The sequence below is a fragment of the Bos indicus x Bos taurus genome, chromosome 1, assembly GCF_003369695.1.
Source record: "Bos indicus x Bos taurus breed Angus x Brahman F1 hybrid chromosome 1, Bos_hybrid_MaternalHap_v2.0, whole genome shotgun sequence".
Taxonomy (NCBI): domain Eukaryota; kingdom Metazoa; phylum Chordata; class Mammalia; order Artiodactyla; family Bovidae; genus Bos; species Bos indicus x Bos taurus.
Window position 1 is genome coordinate 144,328,716 of NC_040076.1, and position 20,681 is coordinate 144,349,396.

The 20,681-nt window shown below is 53.5% G+C and overlaps 1 protein-coding gene across 6 annotated transcripts in view; it reads left to right on the forward strand.

Annotated features, from left to right (window-relative positions):
• The first annotated feature begins 1,283 nt into the window (after positions 1-1,283).
• Positions 1,284-20,681, forward strand: part of ADARB1 (adenosine deaminase, RNA specific B1) — a 117,707-nt gene continuing 98,309 nt past the window's right edge. For 2 of the 6 annotated variants that reach the window (XR_003511953.1, XM_027547791.1), the window contains exon 1: positions 1,285-1,414. The gene's annotated coding sequence lies outside the window, so the exon portion shown is untranslated. Of the gene's footprint in view, positions 1,415-20,681 lie in introns of all 6 variants that reach the window. The other 4 variants (XM_027547780.1, XM_027547770.1, XM_027547750.1 and 1 more) reach the window with 3 other exon arrangements.

Consider the following 20,681-nt stretch of genomic DNA (forward strand, 5'->3'; position numbering starts at 1 on the left):
GCAAATAAAGGAATGCTTCAAGTCACTTAGTTTTCAGGTGGTTTTTGTTCATTAAGGATGAACTCCTAGGAGGCATTACAGGAGTCTTGACTTCTCCAAGCCCTCACAAGCACCCCTTTGAACCCTGTGCTGGCACTTAGCCCTCAGGAGGGTGTTGGGCTTGCCTGGTGGCTGGCTGGCCCCGAAGGCAGGTTTTCCTTTCCATCAGACAGCAACCTGAAACAGATGACTGGCCGGCTGCTGCACTTTCCCCTGTGGTTAAATTATGCTCCAAGCCACTGAGTCTCAGGGAAGCTCAGTTCTGTCTGATGACAAGAATAGCTGCAAGAGGGAACCATCATGGAGCGCTGCGCTAGCCTCTGTCCCCACATTTGACTTTTCTCCCCCATTTTAACAGGAGAAAACAGGCAGAGGTCCGGAGAGACCTCCTGGCCTCACAGCTGAGGAGGGCGGCAGTGGCACTTGACCTCGGAGTCTTTGCGGTCACCGGCCTTGCGCAGGTGGAGGCCCCAGGCTTGCCCAGCTGCCCTGGCGGACGACCAGTGGCCCAAGTGCCTTCAAGAATTAGTTTTCCCTACCCAACTATTGTGTGTTGAGTAGACGTGCTGCTTCGAGTTGCTTATTCCGCTTCGGGACGTGGCACTTCTACAAATGCTTGCCGTCCGGTGTGCAAACGTTCTTGGTGTAGCTGTTCAGGAGCCAGTGGATACAGACGAGTCCACGTACTGCCCGGCTGCAAGAAGCTTTCACTGCCTCACGGCAAACCCACCGACCACCACCCCCAACCGCTCATCTGGACTCGCTTCTGCTCGCATCCAGGGCGCCCCTGGGGCCGTGACCCCACCTCCTCCTCCTCCCAACTCGTCCCGACCAGACCCCGCACAGGCCGGATGCACCCTCGCGTCCCGCTCCCGGCGCGCCCTCCAGTGCGGGGATTGTGTGGACCGGCTCGCTTTGTCCAGGGCTTCATGCTTTAGGGCGGGGTGTCGTGGTGCGGGCCCCGCCGGGTTTTCCGCTTCTCGCGTCCCACCCGGGTCCCCGGAGCCCATCCCCACCCTGGCGCCGCGTCCTCCCGATCCTCCGCGTACTACCGGCAGGGTTCTGCGGGGCATGCGTGCGCGCGCCCTCCTGCGCCTTGGCGTCGCTCCCCGGCGTGCGCGCGGCCGGCGGCGGGGGCGGTGGGAGGGCGGAGCCGATGCTGGGGGCGGAGGGCGGAGGCTGAGGCAAAGGCTGAGGCGACGGCTGAGGCGGCGGCCGGTCTGGCCGCGCTCGGGGGCGCGCTCGGGAGCGCGCTCGGGGCCGCGCCAGGCCACGGCCAGCGCGCCGCAGCCCCCGGCGCCCGAGCAGAGTCCCGCGGACTCGCTGTCCGAGCCCAGGCGTTGAGCTGCGCGGAGCTGAGCGGCCCGCGGCTGAGGTGAGGCGCGCTGGCGGGGGCGGCAGGGCGGCGGGGTCTGGGGGGACGGCGGGGCTCGGACACCGCGGGCGGACACCACGGCCCGACCACGCTGCCGGGCAGCGCTGGGCAGCGCCGCGACCGCGTTTATGTAAGCGCCGCCGGGCAGGTGGTGAGGCCGCGCCGGGCGTGCGGCTCGAGCGGGACCCGTGCTGCCCCGAGCCCTGTCCGGAGGGGCCGCGGCCGCCCGCCAGGGGAGGCTTCGCCTAGGACGGCCCCGCGTCTCCTCCCCGGGCGCCGCATAAGCGCGGGATGCGCTGCGCTGCGCCGCGCCGCGCCGCGGGATGGAGGGAGGCTGCGTTCCCAGAGTGAAGCTGCGCCCCGGCGCGTGTACACCGAACCCGGGATGGAGGGGAGCCTGCGCCCCCGGGGACAACCCTGTCCCCTCCCCGGGGGTGCTGTTTCTGCTCCGGATGCGCTGCGCCCTAGGGAGGGAAGGCTGCTCCCGGGACGGCCCCCGGGTCCCCTTCGGGAGAGCGCCGTGTCCGCGCGGGGTGCCCTGCGCTGCGCAGAGGGGAGAGGCACCCCCGGGGGAGGTTGCGCCCCCGGGGAAAGGGAGGCTGCGCCAGGGCGGCCCGCGTCCCCTCGCTAGGGCGCAGTGTCCGCGTGGGATGCTTTTCGCCGCGGGCGTCGCGGGGCGGGGAAGTTCCCGCTGGTGCCCGGCGTCTGAGGCGACTGGGGGCTCGAGGTGAATTCTGTCGTGCTCAGGTCTGCAGTAGGAAAATCACCGAGCTGTGAACGGGTCTGGGGGAAGGTGTCAAGATGGGCTGTGGACGCTACAACGGGTGGGAGTCCCAGTATACAGACTGGAGAACCTGAAATGTGTTCTAATACCGATTTATATATGCGAGACCCACAGCGCCGTGTTTGGTTCGCAGTTCATATTTTTAGCCAGCAGGTTTGGGTTGTTACTAATGATAAGGGCGTTTATTTATTTATTTTTTTCCCCAACACAAGCAATAGTGGTTAGCATTCAGCCCTCTAAGTATAAGGAAAACTGGCTTGGTTGTCAGACTTACTTTTCTACTCTTAGTGCCCTAATTGAGATGATGATCAGTTAAGTTTTGAGAATAGGAATATTTATTTACCTCTCTTTAATCTCTCCTAAATTTACAGTATATTTTATTCCTTCAAAAGGTGCCACCTAGAGCTACAGTTTCCAAAACCTGGGATGTGTTAGGAGCAGTTCCAGCAGTGTCTTTTGATACCGTGGTTTCTCTGAGCCTGAGATTCCTTTACCTGCTTGCTGAGGGTTTCCCTGAGGGGAAAGGGAGAAGGAAAATGCAAAGGTTGGCTAGTACCCTTCCTCTTGGGTGTGAGAAGTCGCTGCCCTCCCTGCAGGGTCCCTCCAGGGACAGGGTCCCCTCCCCATGCCACCCACAGCAGGGCCTGTAAAGTATTGGTTGAGAATGGCTCAGCTGGGTGGTGAGCCCGCCCTTCTGGGGTGGAGGCAGGGACTGACCCCTGCTTTGCAGGGAGAACCTTATCTCTGAGTGGCATCCTGTTTGACATCTGAATGTTCCTGAGACTGAGTGTATTCAGGGACATCTTCCACAAAAATTGAAGCTGTAAGTGGAAGGGGAAAAAAAAAGGCTTTCTGCAGGGGGCAGTGGTGAAAAGAAAATTGGTCCAGCTCTGAGAAAGTGATGACACATGGCTCTGGAGATGCAGCATGCTCATGAGGTCAGTTCTGACCTGGGAGGTGAAGGACGGACAGTTAGCTAGTAACAGCTTCCTCAAGAAACTTCTCAGCCTATAGGCGAATCCAGTCCTCCGTAAATTTACAGGTTGTAAAAGTATCTCAACTGCTTTTAGGTTGGAGTAGGAACATTCTTTAAATTTATATTTATCTGGTGAACGAATGAAGCAGACTGATTCACTTGGCAGGTACTTATCTGTGTCGTGCTGCTCACTGTTTTAGGCTCCTTCGATACAGTGCTGAACAAATGAGGCAGAGTTCAAAAAAGCTTGAAAGCTGGCAGTTTGTTTTACTAAACTGTGTTATAGTATTACATTTTAAAAGTTACATCTGTACTTTTAGTTATAAAATTTTTAAATGTATACTATTGAAATTTTTATTTATAGATGTGAAAGTATGAGCATGCATATGCACAAAGGTATAAACACATAAGAAAACCCCATTCCACTCCACCCCAGCCACTCGGGTCCCTGCCACTGCTGTGGTCATTTGACTGTGGATTGTCCCAGCAGTAGTCAAAATATTCATGATTATGTGTATGTTTTAATATAATTTTTAATATCTGCTAAAAGTACTGCAGTGAATTTTTTTTATATATTAGTGTGCAAACAAAATCCACTAATCATTTTTTATTAATTGTCAAAATTCCTTAGCTGTAAGGTTTATTTAAGAGCTGGTTTATATTCCCTTGAATGCTGTGATGAGCTATGTAAGTACTTAGCACCAAGGAATTTATTTAAATATTTAGGTTGGAGATAGTTAGAAAGTACATTTTCAAGATTAATAGGTGAAGTTATCCAGCCTATAAAAAACTTGTTTAAGAAAAATTGTTGGAGGAATTCCCTGGAGGTGTCAGTGGTTAGGACTTGGTGCTCCCACTGCTGCTGCTGCTGCTAAGTCACTTCAGTCGTGTCCAACTCTGTGCGACCCCATAGACGGCAGCCCACCAGGCTCCCCCGTCCCTGGGATTCTCCAGGCAAGAACACTGGAGTGGATTGCCATTTCCTTCTCCAATGCGTGAAAGTGAAAAATGAAAGTGAACTCGCTCAGTTGTGTCCGACCCTCAGCGACCCCATGGACTGCAGCCTTCCAGGCTCCTCCGTCCATGGGATTTTCCAGGCAAGAGTACTGGAGTGGGGCACCATTGTCTTCTCCATCCCACTGCTGAGGCCCTGAGTTTGATCCCTGGTCAGGGAACTAAGATCCTGCTATACGAGTGGTGGAGCAAAAAAAAAAAAAAAAAGTCCATCTTCGTATGAAACTGAAGAGCTTAGAGAGGTCAGATTTTATTGGAAAACTTGATGTTTTTTTGTGTCAGATTTCTAAACACAAATTTCCGAATCTGAAATTTGGTGTGATAGAAATGCCTGTGTGTGCTAAGTCACTTCAGTCATGTTTGACTCTTTGTGACCCCATGGACTATAGCCCACCAGGCTCTCATGTCCGTGGGATGCTCCAGGCAAGGATACCAGAGTGGGTTACCATGCCCTCCTCCAGGGAATCTTTCCAACCCAGGGCTGGAACCTGCATCTCTTATGTCTCCTGCATCGGCAGGCAAGTTCTTTACCACTAGCGCCCCTGGTAATGCTGCTGTTGAAAAAAAGAAAAAACAGAAAAAAACCTTTAAAAAGTGTGTTCCTAATATGTGAGGTAGGAAAGACAATTTCATTTAAAAATTGTAAGTTGAAGTCATTAAGATTTTCTTGTTCCGAGAGTGACTTTTCTTTCCGAGGTTACGTTTTGCTTGGAGTGTGGACAGAGGTGTTCACCTGGCCTTGCTGTATTCTTGGCGGTCTGCTTAGTACTGCCAGCTGCTCTCCTGTATGTGTGTGTTGTGTTCTAGGAGTGTACCAAAAAACGAGTTTGGTTTTCAGTTTGTGTTTGTGGTGGATTTAAAATGAAGACAGGGCAGGGAGTTGGGGGAAGTAGCTGAGAGGGCCTGGTATTCTTTCGGAGAGTGCAGTGATGCTCTGTTTGCATGGAGGGCAGTTTCGCTTCATTCCCATGCTCATCCCACAAGTGTTTACCACGTGCCAGGTCCTGTTCTAGGTGCTGGAGACAGAGGGGTAAACACGGAAGGGTAGTCCCTGCCCTCAGGGGTTCACATTCTGGAGGAGACAAGGATCATAAACCCCAGCTCCAGCCCTAAGTCCTGCCCAGAGAAAAGCACAATTCGAAATGATACGTGCACCCCAGTGTTCACTGCAGCATAATTTACAGTAGCCAAGACATGGGAGCAGCCTAAGTGTCCGTGGACAGAGGAATGGACAGAAAGATGTGGTACACGAATACAAGGGAATGTTACTCAGCCATCAGAAGGAACGAAATAATGTCATTTGCGGCACCATGGATGGACCTAGAGATTATCATATCAAGTGAACTGTCAGGCAGAGAAAAACAAATATTGCATGGTATCCCTTATATGTGTAGTTAAAAAGAGCGATACAAATGAACTTACTTACAAAACAGAAATGGATGGCCAGACATAGAAAACAAAACTGTGGCTGGTTACTAAAGAGGAAAAGTAGGGGGAGGGATAGATTAGCAGTTTGGGATTAACACACACACACACACACACACACACACACACACACACACGCTGCCGTATATAAAATAGATAACCAACAAGGGCACACACACACACACACACACACACACACGCTGCCGTATATAAAATAGATAACCAACAAGGGCCTACTTACTGTAGGGCACAGGGAACTCTTCTCAATGTTCTGTAATCACCTATATGGGAAAAGAATCTGAAAAAGAATAGATGTATGCTTATGTATGAGTGAATCACTTTGCTGTACATCTGATATTAACATATCTTTGTAAATTAACTATATTCCAATGTAAAATTTACAAAGTCCTGAGTGCCCTGCTGGGATGGGGATGGGGCTAGCAGGCCGGGAGGTCTATGGGGAGAGCTCAGGGTGGAGGGAGCTGGGTGCCGCCTGGCTGGGCGCTGGTGAAGGGGGTTCTGGACTCACAGGTTGGCCCCATCGTCCCAGCTTCCTGTCCTGTGCTGACGATAGCCAGGAGCCCAGTGTGGCCTGGAGGGAGGGAGGGAGGGAGGCAGGCAGGAAGTGAGCCCAGAGCCTGGCGGCTGGCTGTGGCTTGCGGAACCTGGCTTGGGGTGTGGAATTTAGACGGTAGTCTCAGCCTTGCTGGGGCTGCCGGCCTGCCTGCTTTCAGTCCTCGTTGGCGTCACAGTTTTGGACAACAGATGACACGATCTGCTTTCTCTTTGAAAAGAATTGCTCTGGCCATTATGTAGCAGTGTTTATTGGGAGCTTGTGGTGTGCCAGGCCATTTAAGCACTTCACATATATTAATTAAATTCTTGTGATCATCTGTAAGGCATGCAGTACTCTCAGTCTCCCACATTGCTGCTGCTGCTGCTAAGTCACTTCAGTCGTGTCCAACTCTTTGCGACCCCATGGACTGCAGCCTATCAGGCTCCTCCGTCCATGGGATTTTCCAAGCAGGAGTACTGGAGTTGCGCCATCGCCTTCTCCGGTCTCCCACATTATGTGTACGTAAAGCTCGGTGCAGGGAGACCACAGATCAGGGGCCAAGGACGGACTCCCCCGTCCCTGCCCGGGGCTGGAGGGAAGCAGCCCGGCCATGGTGACCTGCTGGGTCACCGATTTCGGCATCATTTTGTACTGAATCAGAAAATGCTGCCCATGTGCCTGTGACACAGTGCTTTCCTGTCACTTGTGTGCGTGTGCTCACTTACACCCACTGAGATAGCTTTCAGACTTTACGAATAGACTTTTAAAACCATCCCAGTCTCATTTGATGTAGAAGGAAAATGAAAGTGAAATAAGGTGATTATAAAATTGTGTTTCACCTTTAGCATTCAGTTCCTCCGAGTCGGCACCGTGGCTGGGTGCGCTGTGCTGTCACCATCTGTTGAGAGACGAGCCCTTCTCGACTGTCCCGCTGCCGTCTCTGGGGCGCGTCCAAGCTTCGGGACACACGATCCCGGAGGCTGGGAGCTTTCTGTCCTACCAGCAGGTGTTAAGGAGAGGTTTCCGGTCCTCGAATGGTTTGTGGACTGACCCGTTGACGGGGTAGGGAGCTCACAGGGTAGGGAGCTCCTTCAGTCATGCCTCCTTGAGGAACTGCTGGGCTTGAGTGACTGCTCAGCCCCCACCCCACCTCAAAGTCGTGATAATGAGGGAAAACTCGGGTCTTAGGGCCCAGAAGCCCTGGCATATTTGCTGGTGGGGATTGCTGGCAGACTCTGAGGTGGAACAGCCCAGAAACGCCCCCAGGTGCTGGCTGGCAGAGCAGCCAGCCAGCGGAGCTGTCTCTGACCCTGGCCCACCAGCTGTGTCAGCCTGTGCTCCCTCTGCCGCCGTCCAGCGCTGCAGTTTTCTCTTCTGTAGATTAGGAGGAATGGCAACACCTGGTCCTCCATGGCCCGTGGGTCGATAGCCAAGCTAATGTAAAGGGCCTGAAACAGTATTTCACTGACGGAATTTAGGAGGGTTTACTCTGCTTGTTATCTTTGTGATCAGTCATTGAGTGGAGGTGTGTGGGTCTGCGCAGAATTTTAGGGTTGGGTTCAAGGAGAGGCTGGGGGTCATTTGTATATTGCTGGTGTTTGAGACTATAGGGTGGGCCCTGGGTGTAGACAGGGTGAGGACTGAGCCTGGGGGCTTTGGGTCCACAGAGGAGGAGGGTTTGGGGTTTAATAAGAGGCGGTACCCTGTGGTGGGTGGAGAGCATCAGGTGTGGAGGACCCCCAGGAGGGGCCAGAGTAATGGGACAGTGACTGGAGGGTTGTGGGCTCAGGGAGCTTTTACTGTTAATTTTCAGGTAGAGTGATTGTTGTGTGTCCTGGGGCTGATATGACAGATTTCTAGCAAGAGGGGAAGCGGCCAGGGTGGAGCGGCAGGGCAGTACAGCCCCCCCACCCCACCACCCCGGAGCGAGGCGGGACTTCTGTGCGTGGGAGCCTCCGAGAATATTGCTAAGAGACACACTGCCCCTTTGAAAGGAGGGCATAAAATAAAATATAATTTTGTGCTCAGTCCAGGAACCTTGGGAACTGTGCTGTAGGACTTAGGATCTAGTTTCTTATTAGCTTGTGGTGCCAAACATACCTTGGGGTATCCTTACAGAAAGATACATGTGGAAATGGCATTTTTCTTTATTAAAAATATTCACTTGTCTCTAGAAGTATCATTAACTCAACTAGAAGTGCTGGCACCTTTATTCACCAAATCCAGTCCTTCGTAGAGGGCTAACCAGACTTGGCTTCTGGTTTGCCCTTTATTTGTCTGAAAGCTCTCGAGGGAGGTGCGTCGGAGCCGGCTGCCCCCACCGCCCGGAGGCTGGCACTGTTGCTTTGGGCCGTGTGGACTGAAGCCCCCCTGAGGCATCAGTGTTCACTTCTAGTTGCCTGGTGAAATGGTAGAACATCTGCCCTGTGTGTTGATTTGTACTCTGTGTGGTTATTTGGGGTTTTTAGGTTTGGAGTTCCAAAATGTCAGCCTTCTCAGTGGTTCAGTCAATAGGATGAAACACACGAGTCCCCCCGACCCCTTGTCCTCAGGCCGTGGGGGAGCCGAGGGGGAGCTGGTCATGTCCCCCTGCCCTCTGGATGTGGAGGTTTGGCTGGGGACATTCTCTGGCCAGACTCGTGGAGGGGGACACTCTCTGCCTCTGGGAGCTGGCATTCCTGTGGGACGACCCAGCCAGGTGGAGGTGGGGGGCAGACACCCTGCCCCAACGTGGAGGCCACTTATCAGAGTGACTGAGGGAGGCCAGCAGCCTCCATCGGGTTATGTGTGGTGATGCCAGCTGTGGGGGCTCTCCTGGGCCTGGGAAGGGCCTGCAGAGAGGGGCGAGGGGCCCTGGAGCAGGACAGGGGGCCGTGGTGGAGGACAGACCTGGCTGGAGCCGTGTGGGGCCGCTGGGGAGGAGGGGCAGAGATGTCCTCGGAGTCAGCAGGGTTTGGTGACGCAGGGGGTCTGGGGGGCAGGGTCCAGGAGGGTTAAGAAGGGTTCTTGGAGCTGTGGATCCGATGCCGCTGAGGCCAGAGGGTCCGAGGTGGGGAATCTCAGTCATGGACGTCAGCTTATGGTGGGTTCTGTTTGAGTCTGCACCTCACTTCCCCCTGCTGTGAGGTGTGCAGAGTATTTCTTTGTACATACTTAGGTGTGATCTGTAGACATAACATGCATTGTTTGTGAAAGGCAGGCACGTGTGTGCTTACACTTCTGTGGGGCAGGACTTTGCTTCCATCAGCCTTTCCTCACAGTAGATGTTTCATTGCCCCTATTTTTCAAATCAGGAACTGGCAGAAGAGGCTCAGTAATTTCCTGGGAAAGCGGAATAATTTAATTTTATTATTATTATTATTAATAACTTAATAATATTTAGCTGACATTTATTAAGTTCCTGCTGTGTGTCAGGTGTGGTGGAACCAGTTTAATCTCGTTTACTCCTGAAGGTAATTTCAGAAGGTTCCTGTTCTATGGAACCATGGTTGTCCCCTTTTACCTGGCTCACCTGAGTAGCTACGTTACAGCCTCCGCTCCATTCCCCCCTGCCCTACCCACTTCTCCCTTCTCCCTGTCCGTTCTTGACCAGCAGCCAGATTCAAGCCTGTACTAGAGCCCTGTACCTGCCCCCACCTCAGGCCTCCTCTCCTGCCCTCCCCTCTGGCCACCCCCTCCAGCTGTCCCATGGCTTCACTCCTCCATGCCCTTGCCTCCCCCTCTCCCCTGCTGTGGGCCCTTCAGTCTGTTCTGTTCATCTGCCCTCCCCCCTACCCCCTCCTTTTACCAGCCTGCCTGGCAGAGTGGAGGCCTCAGGAAGGCAGGGATCTTAATTCTGTCTTTATCCTAAGGGCCCAGAACAGTGCCTGGCAGATAGAGGCACTAATCAAAGTTTGCTGAATGAATGAATAAGTTTTTCTCACTTGCAATGTAGATAGTAGAATCCGAAACAAGGCTGTCTGCCTCTGAAAATATATTTTTTTCCACCCGAGCATACTGCACCCCCAGCTGCCCTCCCCCCACCAATGGGTCCCATTGTACTTGGTGAATCAGTCATATATTTACGGCCCATATGTCTGTGTTATCTCCAGATTTCTGTGCTTTTCTCTGTAGAACAGAAACATTTACAAAACATTCAAACTTGTTCTGAAACTATCAAGTGCAATATAGCAGTTAAACACAGAGTTCTCAACTTGAAAAAAAAATAGCTCTGTTCTGCTAACCCCTTTCAGGTGGTGGATTGAAATACATTCTCATAAGAACTAACAGTATCCGTTGTAGAGAAGTGATATTCCTAACTACATCTTGATGAAAGTGAGGATACTTTGAATAATTCTGGGAGATTTCAGAAAAGCAGCCAAATAAAATGAAGTAGATTCACGGTGGAGGCTCAAAGGGTTTAAAGGTTGGAAGGAACGTCATGTAAGGGCTGTTTGGCAGGGGGGCCAGTGGTAGGGGGTACCGGAATGGGGCGCTGGCACTTGGTCCAGCCCCACTCCCACGTGGTGGGCTCTTCCCGCGTCTCCTCCGCAGGTCCTTGAGTGTAAAGGGTGGTCGAGCTGGCGATGTCCAAGGTCACGCTATTCCTAGAAAGCTGTTGTACCTGGGAGTCAGGTGACAAATTCTGAGTGCTCTGAGAGTTGACAGCTCTCAGTCAGCTGTCAACAAGTGTTTGTCAACAACAGCCCTGTGAGGATAGCACGGGGTGCCAGTCACCCAGTGACTGTGCATGCACAAGAGCCTGGGCTCGGCATGAGGCGTCCTGTCACCTCCCGGACCCACAGCTTTCCTGAAGGAGGGCGAGGAGGGCTTCAGGACACAGGACTGGTCTCTGGGACATCCCGATGACCCCGTCTCTTGTTTTCTCAGTCTCTGGGGACGAGACTGGATTGTACTCTGTCACATCTGACTCTGTGACACCAAGGCCCATAGTCCTCCAGGCTCGTCTGTCCATGGATTCTCCAGGCAAGGATACTGGAGTGCTGGGGAGTCCAGATGAGCCCTCTCTCTATTTTCTCAGTCTCTGGGGACGAGACTGTATTAGTTGTTGAATTAAATTGGGTGAGGATTGGGTTTTCAGGTTTTCACAGTGACGCTTTCTACTCTTTAATTTTACCCTCCAGTGAAACCAAGGGTATTGATGACATTTCCACAGGAAAAGCAGGTGCTGTGTGACCCAGCCAGTGCCCCTCGAGTTCTCCCAGAGCACAGCTGGGAAGGAGGCGCTTGATGGCTTTCAGCATTTCTCTCTGAAAGCCTCACTGTAGGAAAAGCAGGGCTTTCCCTTCAGGTCACCAGGGCTTTCAGCCACACACTAGCCGTGTAGCTGGGTAAGGTGCTCAGGACTCGTGGGGCCAGAGCTCTGCTGGGAGCAGCTGGGGAGGGAAGTGCTGCATGGCCAGCGTGTGCTATTCACGGGCACAAACCCCAGGAGCCCGCCCAGCCTCACTGGAGGGGGAGAGAAGCCACACAGATGGACAGATGGTGCACACCGTCAGCCTATGGCCTGCGTGTCCAGGCTGTGGCCTGCTTGGAGGTCGTGGGCAGGAAGTACAGGGACTGGCAGGGCCTGGGGAAGCTTTGCTTTCTTGCTTTAAAAGCTAGCGTGAGCTTCACCCCCGGTAAGTGGACAAGTCAGCGCTTTTCATGAATTCTGAGTTGTGCAGCTAGTACCACAGTCCAGTTTTAAAACGTCGCCGTCACCCCAAAGTGCCCCTGTGTCTGTGGTCAATTCCTGTTCCCACCTCCAGCCGTGGGCAACCACTGATCCGCTTTCTGTTTCTCTAAGTGTGCCTTTTCTGAGCATTTCACGTAAATAGAATCGTGCAGCCTGGAGTCTTTTGAATCAGGCTTCTTTCGCCTCACCTGACTTTCTTGGGGTTCGCCTGTGCTGTAAGTGGATCAGTGGTTTGTCCCTTTTAGTGGTCGACTAGGACTCTGCTGCGTGAGGGGCACATGCCTGTATTACCCTCCGCCAGGGACGGGCGTTTGGATGCGTTCTGCCTCTTGCCTCTGTGAACAGTGTGCTCTGAGTGTTAGCGGGTGCATCTCTGTGGGAACCGGCTCTCGGGTGGGGTTGGGATGATGGCACAGCCGCTCTCGGGACCCCAGGGACACTCAGGCCTGTCGCTGCGAGGGGCACTGCGCGTCCGGAGCAGCGTGGACCCGTTAATTCTGGGATGAAGTACTGTGATGTGATGGCGCCCTCGGGGCCGAGTGTTGGGCCAAGGAGCCCTTCCCAGTGTTCATCTGGCTTTTCCTTTCATTCATCAGAAGCCGTCTAGGAGGAACTCTGAGGTTTGTTAAAATCCACACCCTGCCTGCAGACACCATGGGCTTCATGCTTTGACACTGCAGTCCTCTTCTAGGAATTCAGCCCGAGGACACACCGCTGATAAGATGGAAATACAGATGGAAGTGACCTAACTGTGCAGTCAGGGGCAGGCAGATGGGCTCTGGGTGACCACACCATAACGAGCTATGTGGAGGTGTTGGTCTCTGATCTGAGGCGATTTCCAGAACATACAGGAAGGGAGTTGGGCCAAGCACTGGAGCGTGGCCAGTGAGCACCCTTGAAGTGAGCAAACGTGTATCTGTGCCTTCGTGCGGAAGGGACACCAAAAAGGAAAGCCAGGGCGAGTGGGGTGGGGCCCCGGCCGGTGGGAAGGAGCGGGGACACAGGAGGGTAGAGGGCTGGCCGGGGCTTCTCTGAGCGACCCTCTCAGTACAGCCCAAGTCTGGGAACCACAGACCCCAAGACAAAATAAATGAGCGTCAGCCAGGATGTGCGGGACCCAGAATGGAACACAGACAGAACCAAAGCTCCGTGTAGGACAGACAGTCATGGAGCTACAGTGGGGGTGGGGAGGGATTAGCTGGATTTTGGAAAACAAACTTTTCTGGGTTCTGTAAGGGCTGCACACCATCTGTCTCTCTATCTCTCCCAGCGCCAGGTTAGTGGTGCAGTGTTCACAAAGGTGGGACAGCCAGTGTGTGGTAGGGACAGGATCCGGAAGGAAGGTGCGGACGAGGGGAGGGGACAGAGGAACCTGGGCACTGGGCTGGAAGCAGGTGTCAGTGTGCACAGATGGGCAGAGAGAATAAATGTCAGAGCCCAGGCCACTCAGCTCCTTAGCCAATCCCCCAAGGACAGTCAGGGGCTCTTCCGATCAGAGAAGCAGGGCTCCTCTAAGAAGATGCAACTGAAAGCCCTAGGTGCAGGAAGCAAGGAGGAGCCCGGAAGGGACCGGCCCACACGGAGGGGGTGGGGCAGAGCTGGTGGGTCTGAGCGAGGACCTTCATGGTGATGGCGTGGCTCATAACCTGTAGAATAAAGTAAAGCCCATCACTCCATGCTGGTGCACGTAAGCAGCAGTCAGTAAGCAAGGAGAGGGGAACCAAAGAGTTCCAGCTAAGCAACGGGGAAGGAATGAAGACACAGGATCACCGAGAGGCAGACACCAGGGTAATAATTACTTTAGGCAGGGCTCGGGACTCATGCTAAATTAGTGAGAGTTTGAGGAGAAACAGGATATTTGTCTTGTCTCAAAGTATCTGTTCCCCAAGTTACTTATTTATTGAAAAGGGAAAAGCAGTAACTTTAGAGTGGAGAGAGCCAGCAAGACACCACCCCACGCAATGATCTGGGCAGTGTCACCTGTGATAAGACAGGTCACCCTCGTGCCCTCCCTCCTGCTTGGGCACGGGCACAGTGCAGGCCCGCCCCACAGAGGACGTCCCCAAAACACCAGGCCAGGCCCTTCACATGTCCACATCCCGAGAGACCAGGCAATTGAGGGGGTCTCGGCCTGGAGGGGCCTAAGGAGACAGGGAAGCGTGTGTATGGTCCTAACTCTGTCCCAGGGGAGGGTCAGTGTCGTCTCAACGAGAAACTCATGCCTTCTTACCAGAAGTTCTGGCCATCTGGACCAGGCATGGAACATTCTGGAGACGTGTGACCTGCACCCTCGGCAGAGGGGCATGGCTCTTTCCAAAGTGGGAGCATCGGGGTGGCCTGGACCCAGTGGGCAGAGACCCTGTGACCCAGAGGCAGTGACCTCCAGAGGCACAGGTAGGGACTTCTCAGCAGCAGGAGGGTTGTCCTGGATTGTTCTTGATCTTTTGATTTTATTATTTTTTCCAAAGTGAAGTGAAAGTCGCTCAGTCATGTCCGACTCTTTGCGACCCCATGGACTATACAGTCCCTGGGATTCTCCAGATCAGAATACTGGAGTGGGTAGCCTTTCCCTTCCCCATGGGATCTTCCCAACCCAGAGATCGAACCCAGGTCTCCTGCATTGCAGGCGGATTCTTTACCAGCTGAGCCACAAGGGAAGCCCAAAGAGAAATTTAAAAATTTTAAATGTTCAGATTTGCCAGTCTTTTCCTTTATGACTTGGTTTTGAATCTGCCTGAGAACACTGTCCTGTTTCAGGAGTCATTCTTCTTCCAGCAGTTTTCTGTTGTATTCCACACAGCCTGTTAATCCACGTGAAATCTGCTTCTGTACCGTTTGAGGCCAGGATCTAATATTTTTTCTGGTTGGCTAGCCAGTTGCCTCAGTTGTTGCTTGCTCTGCCTTTTGCCCAGTGTTCAGAAATGTATTTAGTATTGTATTAGTCATTGTATCCTGACTAAATTTATTTAATTTGCTATTTAACTTGCTATTTATTTTAATGTTTTCTCTCTCTTAGAATGTGTCTCTTCTCTCCCCCTTGTCCTGTGTGCCTTTGAGACATGGTGTGCATACTGGGAGGTACCTGCAGGGCTGTGCTGATCGATGTTTAACAGATGGTTTTCTTTGGTGCTGGTGCTGGTGTAAAAAGCCCTGATTTGTAGCATTTGCCAATTTCCGCAGTGTAAATCTTCTCACCATCACCTATTTCAGGATACTGATGAGCTATTGGCTGATGGTCCTGAGATATAACAGTCCTCTTGAGCTGGTAGGAGCTGGCCCAGCTGCCAAGTTTGGTGGGCAGCCTGCTGACTGATGGCCACACCCATGTGGCTCATGGGACCATCTCAGACATCCTCTGTGCTTCCTGGCCGTCCACTGGCAGCCACGCCCTAGGTCTAACCTTAGTCACCCAGGGTCCTTGCCCCGTCTGGAGCCCTGGCATTCTTTCCTGTGTTCACAGCTCCTCTCTCCCACCGGCCACCTCGTATAGAAAAGGTAAGACATTGGGTCACAGTGAGCTCTGTTGAAGAATTGAACATTGGACTCATGATTACTATTGTGGCACTAACTTTACTAGAAAACAGTGAGGGTTCTCGGATAGTGACTTTCTTTAAATCTGAGGGGTTGCTAGCATGTTATAATCATGCAGCTTTTCATCTTCCTTAGTATTAATTAGGGCCTTTTCCCTTCATTTATTTGTTCAGTCATTCAGTCGGCATTTAATGAACATCCACCAGTGTCAGGTATTTGGGTGCCAAAGGTATAGCAGTAATAAAAGACTCAGTCTCTGTCTTCATAGTGGGCTTCACCAGTGGCACAGTTGGTAAAGAATCTGCCTGCATTCAGGAGCCATGAGATGCGGGTTCGATCCCTGGGTCAGGAGGATCCCCTGGAGGAGGGCACGGCAACCCACTCTAGTATTCTTGCCTGGAGAATCTCACGGACAGAGGAGCCTGGCAGGCTACGGTCCATGGGGCCGCAGAGTTAGACATGACTGAGCAACTGAGCACGCACGCGCTCTTTCTTCATAGAGCCCAAGTTCTGATATACCTTTAAGTTGTGTATTTTTCTGATCTGATCATCCTTGTGAGTTTTCTCCTTAGACATCCACTTGTCTTTGCCGCTGGTGTTATCTTAAATCAACCCTAAATTAGTCCAATTCCTTCCACTGCTCCAGTTTTGAAATCCCCTGCTTCGATGCTAGTTGACATTACCTTAACTACTTATACAGCAGTTTCTACTTTTACCAAAATCTCACCAGGAAAAGGGAAAGAATTGCATCTGGTGACTTTTACGTTAGGAAAGATCAGTGTTTTTAAAGGGTTTGGTCAGTAGACTAATTGAAGAAGTTTAGTGAAATGACGTTCTTTATGGCCTGTTGTCCGAGGAGGAACCGGGGATGAGCTGGTGGTCTTCCACTACAGTTCTGGTTGGGGGGACAGGTGTCCACGGGCTGCTCCCCAGCACCGTGGTCTCATCTCACTCTGGACAGCATCAGGGTGTATGGGGCTGTGCCCTGGCAGCTCGGCTGCTCTGAGGGTGGGAGCCCAGCCACCGATCCTTGTTAGACATTCACTGGGAGCTCAGGAACCAGGCGAGGTGGAGGAGGTGGGGGCCAGGTCCCTGTGCCCATGGGCCACAGGCCAGGAGAGAGGAGGCTTCTGTGGGGAGGAGGAGCGAGAAGACCTTGATTGTGAGCAGCCGGCCTGGGGGCAGCTGGAAAATTAGGGTGCAGCTGGCGGGCCTTGCCAGTTTACCTCCCCGTCTCTGCTAAGCTGATTGTGATTTCTGTTTTTCAATCCTTTGCACAATTAGTTTGTCTTTAATTGAAAAGTCAGTATTTCATTTTAATAAGAACAATCAGTTGTAGTTTATTTATTCAGGATCTTAAAAGACCTCAGAGATCAACTTTGCTGCCTCTCCGGGAGGATATGAGGAAGTCAGATGTGTGAAAGAACAGCATGGGTAGGCCTTGGCTCCTGGCCCCTGAGTGTCCGTCTGCACAGAAGAACCTTCCAAGAAAGGACGGGTCACTCTGCTGCCAGCTGTTGGTCCAGAGGTGTGGTCTGGCCCTCAGTGTCAAGGATGGACAGAACCTCCGAGAGCCTTCTGCCATGGGTGACTTGTGACCATTAGTAAACGCTCCGCGAGCTGGCTCTCCTTTCTCTTCTGACTGTATTGCAGCTGGCTTATGAAGAGGATTTACTATAAAAATGGATGTGACGGAAAGTGTTTTTCATGGGATTAAATATATTTTGGTGGGGGTATAGCTACACCTTGGAATTTAGTCTTTGAAAGTAACAATTCTGGGGGTGCAGGCTTAATCTGAAGGTTGAATCCTCACAGACTACCTTTAAATCTTAGAATCAGAATTCAAGAACCCTTGTCAGAAATAATTTTCCATTGTTGTGGTCCTATTGGCTTTTTAAATGGATACATCTTATTTATCTGTACTTAAACGTATAAGTCAGATACTAATAGTATCACAGAATATGAAAACAAAACATCCTTCTGTAGATACCAGAAGAATGGACGAGTTAGAGGTTGTACCAGACACAGCAGATGAGGTGGGGGAGATCGATGAGGCTCCAATGGCTCAAACCTAACTCTTGTGTCCTTATTTAATGTGTCTTAGTGAGTAGAGCCTCTCCCTACTGTGAAGTGGCAGTCATTCATCACTACACATTTGTATTCTTGGTTCTTTTTCCCGAAGCTGGATCCAGGGTCCTGGAGATGCCGAAACCACCGTCACTGAGTTTCCTAAAGCTGAGGGAATCTTTGTCCTGCTTCCTAGAGTCCACGAGGTGGTCTGTTCCAGGCCTGTGACACCCTTCTGGGGAGTCTCAGATTGCCCCCACCCCTGTGTTTACACAATAGGCACAATGAAAACCAGGAAACCGAGGCTCTGAGATAAGTAAGGTCTTTGGGAGGAAGGAAGCTTGGCTCCCGACACCCTGTGCGGTCACACCCACCCGCACGTGACTCTGGCCAAGAAGGACCTCGAGACCCTGGCTGCTGGGCGCTGGGCACGGAGGTGGGGGCAGCCGCTGGAGGCTGGCCTCCTTCCCACTTCCCGGGCAGCTCCAGAGCTGGACCTGGGCTGTGGGGCCCTCTTACACCCTGGGCGCTGCTGTCCCGGGGCAGCTCCCCTCCGGTTGGCCATTTTCCAGACGCACTGGCATCCCTGACTATCAGTTGGGAGAGAGAGAAGCGGGACCTCTCACGGTGCCACCTTTGGACCCCCCTCTCTGTCCTCTGACTCTGCAGCCCTGGGACCAGCCTTGCCCTCCACGGGGAGGCTCGGTGGGCAAGCTCAGGGCTGCGGTCTCACTGCGAGGGCACAGCCACCCCTGGGAGGAGGCCCTGGGGCCCGGGGCCTGGGGAGGTACAGACCTAGTTGGGGAATGCAGGGTACAGGCAGGCCTCCTGGATTTCTCAGTCACAGTCCGGAACCTCCTTCCTCCATGTCCTTCCTGCTGGGCACCTTGGGGCTGGGCTTCGTGTCCCCGCTGTACACGGTGCCCAGAAGAGGTTTGATACAATCTGATGAAATAACTTGCCTTCCGGCGTTTCATAGGACAATCATTTTAGTTGCCTTCTCAACTTGTGACTCATCTGAGTATTTGTATTGCTCAATGTGATTGCAACGCTTTTATTCAAAGCATTCTTAGAGGTGGTGCCTTGTTTTTAGCATATAATGTCTTTTTTGTTAAGATGAGTTTCTGGTGATTTTGTATATAAAAAGTGAGGCTCTTTTCCGAAATGGAATAAATCAAATGATTTGTTCAGAAATGTCCAGAAGTAGGTTTCACAACTCTGAGAGCAGCTGGGTTTAAACACAGTCTTTAATGTGTCTCATTAAAGGCCCAGGAGAGCAGCCAGTGCAGGGCCGCTTGCCTGTCTTTATCGAGGGCGGGGCTTCCCAAAGGCTGTAGCCTCCTTTGGAGCCAGTGCTGGTTTAGTGCTGAAATCACCTTTAGGGTGGGAAATCTTTCGGTAAAGTTTGGAAAGCTTAGGCTTCGTTCCCCAGGGTGCTTTGGAGTTGTGGGTTGGGCGGATAACCTGCTTTGGATGGTTTGCCTCCACTGCCGCCAAGTGCCCCACTGCCGTCTGGGCTGGTGTGGTCACTGGTCGGGACACCCCCTGCCCGGAGAAGCAGCCCCAGCGTGTCTGCTTTGGTGGGGCCTGTCCCCTCACCCCAGCCCAGGTGAACGCAGGTCCCTCAAGTGCCAGCCTGGGGGCTCTCTGCACAGGTGCCTCCCGCCTCCTGGCCCCGCTGTCAGCATCTCCTGGGCTATTGTGGTCAGGTGGCCTCGCCATCCCTGCACGTGGCTCTTCCAGCCCCTGGGGACCTGTCTTTGTTGAGGACAGTGGCCCATGCCAGCCTATCTTCCTGTCCACCCTCAGCCCGAGACCACCCTCCCTCCTGCTCTGGAGTTGGGGCCTCTCCTGCCCACCCCTGCTCCCCACCAGCTGGCCATGTGCTCAGCCCCCTTCTCAGCTTCGCTGTGTCTCAGCCTGGCTGTCATCCTCTCCTCCCAGTTCCCGTCTCCCGCTTGAGCCTCGCTCCGGGCCGTGGATGCTCCTCCTCTGCTTCCTGGGTCTGGACTTGCTCTCGAGAAGCCCACCCTTCATCTGGCCTCTGCAGGCATCTCTCTGGGGGCACATCCTGCCCGGGAGCCTTCCTGGTGACTTCCCATCACATCAGGGGGGCGCTCTGTCGGCAGGAGTTCACAGTCTTCCCTGAGCCTGCTTCCCTCCGTTGCCCTGTATGCTGCTCTGGCGCAGAGCCGCCCTCCCCCCACCCCCCAGGGCCGCAGTGTCTGCTCTTCCTCCCGTGGGCGATGGCTGTCTCCTGGTGTTCATGGGGCTGCTGCTGCTCCCTGTTCAGCCATCCGCGCTGGCCCCCTGGTCTTCCCACCCCTATTGTGAGCACTCAAGGTGCCCCATTTGCTTGGAGGCACGTGTGCTGTCTGTCCCCTGCCCTGGCATGTGAGCTTTTGGAAACCAGAGGCGGTCCTGGGTCACTGGGGGCTTTCTCCCGGGCCTGTGTTTGGCTTGGGGGTGGTTTGGCAGCAAGTAGCAGACCACTGGCTCCTGTCAGGGGCCGGTACCCTCTGTCTCTCCTCTCTGCTGTGCCACTGTTCCGCTGGCTCCTTGGCCTCGGGGAGGCTGCTCTGAGGGGAAGCAAGGGACCGATCTCTTTCAGGAGCCCTGCCGCCACCCCGCTGGCTGGGAGGGTGTCTCTGGAGTCAGGCTCTGCAAGGAGCAGGGAGATAGTCTGGGGAGGCCTGGCAGGGCTAACGGGTATGGCCTCCTGTCACCTGCGCCCACTCTTCTTGGCTCAAGTTCCTCCATGGGGAGGGCCCCACGCCCCATGGACGGGCTTGTGGTTCCTCTGTGGGGACAGCCCCCATACCCATGGATGGGCTTGTGGAGAACAGAGGCGGTCCAGCCCTATGGGACGACATCATTAGCCTACAGGCTGCCCCTCTTTCATCTCAGATTAGTCAGACCGACGTCCCTAGTGTCGAGCATGGCCAGGCAGGTGACCTCGACAGGGACCAGCCCCTCCTGCACAGTGACTTGAGGGGCCGGTCTCAGGGGTGGGCCACCCTCCCCCAGACCATCATTGCTGCCTCCTCCCTCCTTGAGGATGAGCTGGCTTCTCCCCTCAGGGCAACAGGAGCCAAAAGGCAGCCTCCTCATTTGCCGTGGGATTGGCCATCTCCAGTGGGGGCAGCCTGACATGGGTCGGCCTCAGGGATGGTGGCCCTGTCCTCACACAGCCCCTGATGAGCCCCTCTGCTACCTCTGTGACCCCCCGGGGGCCCT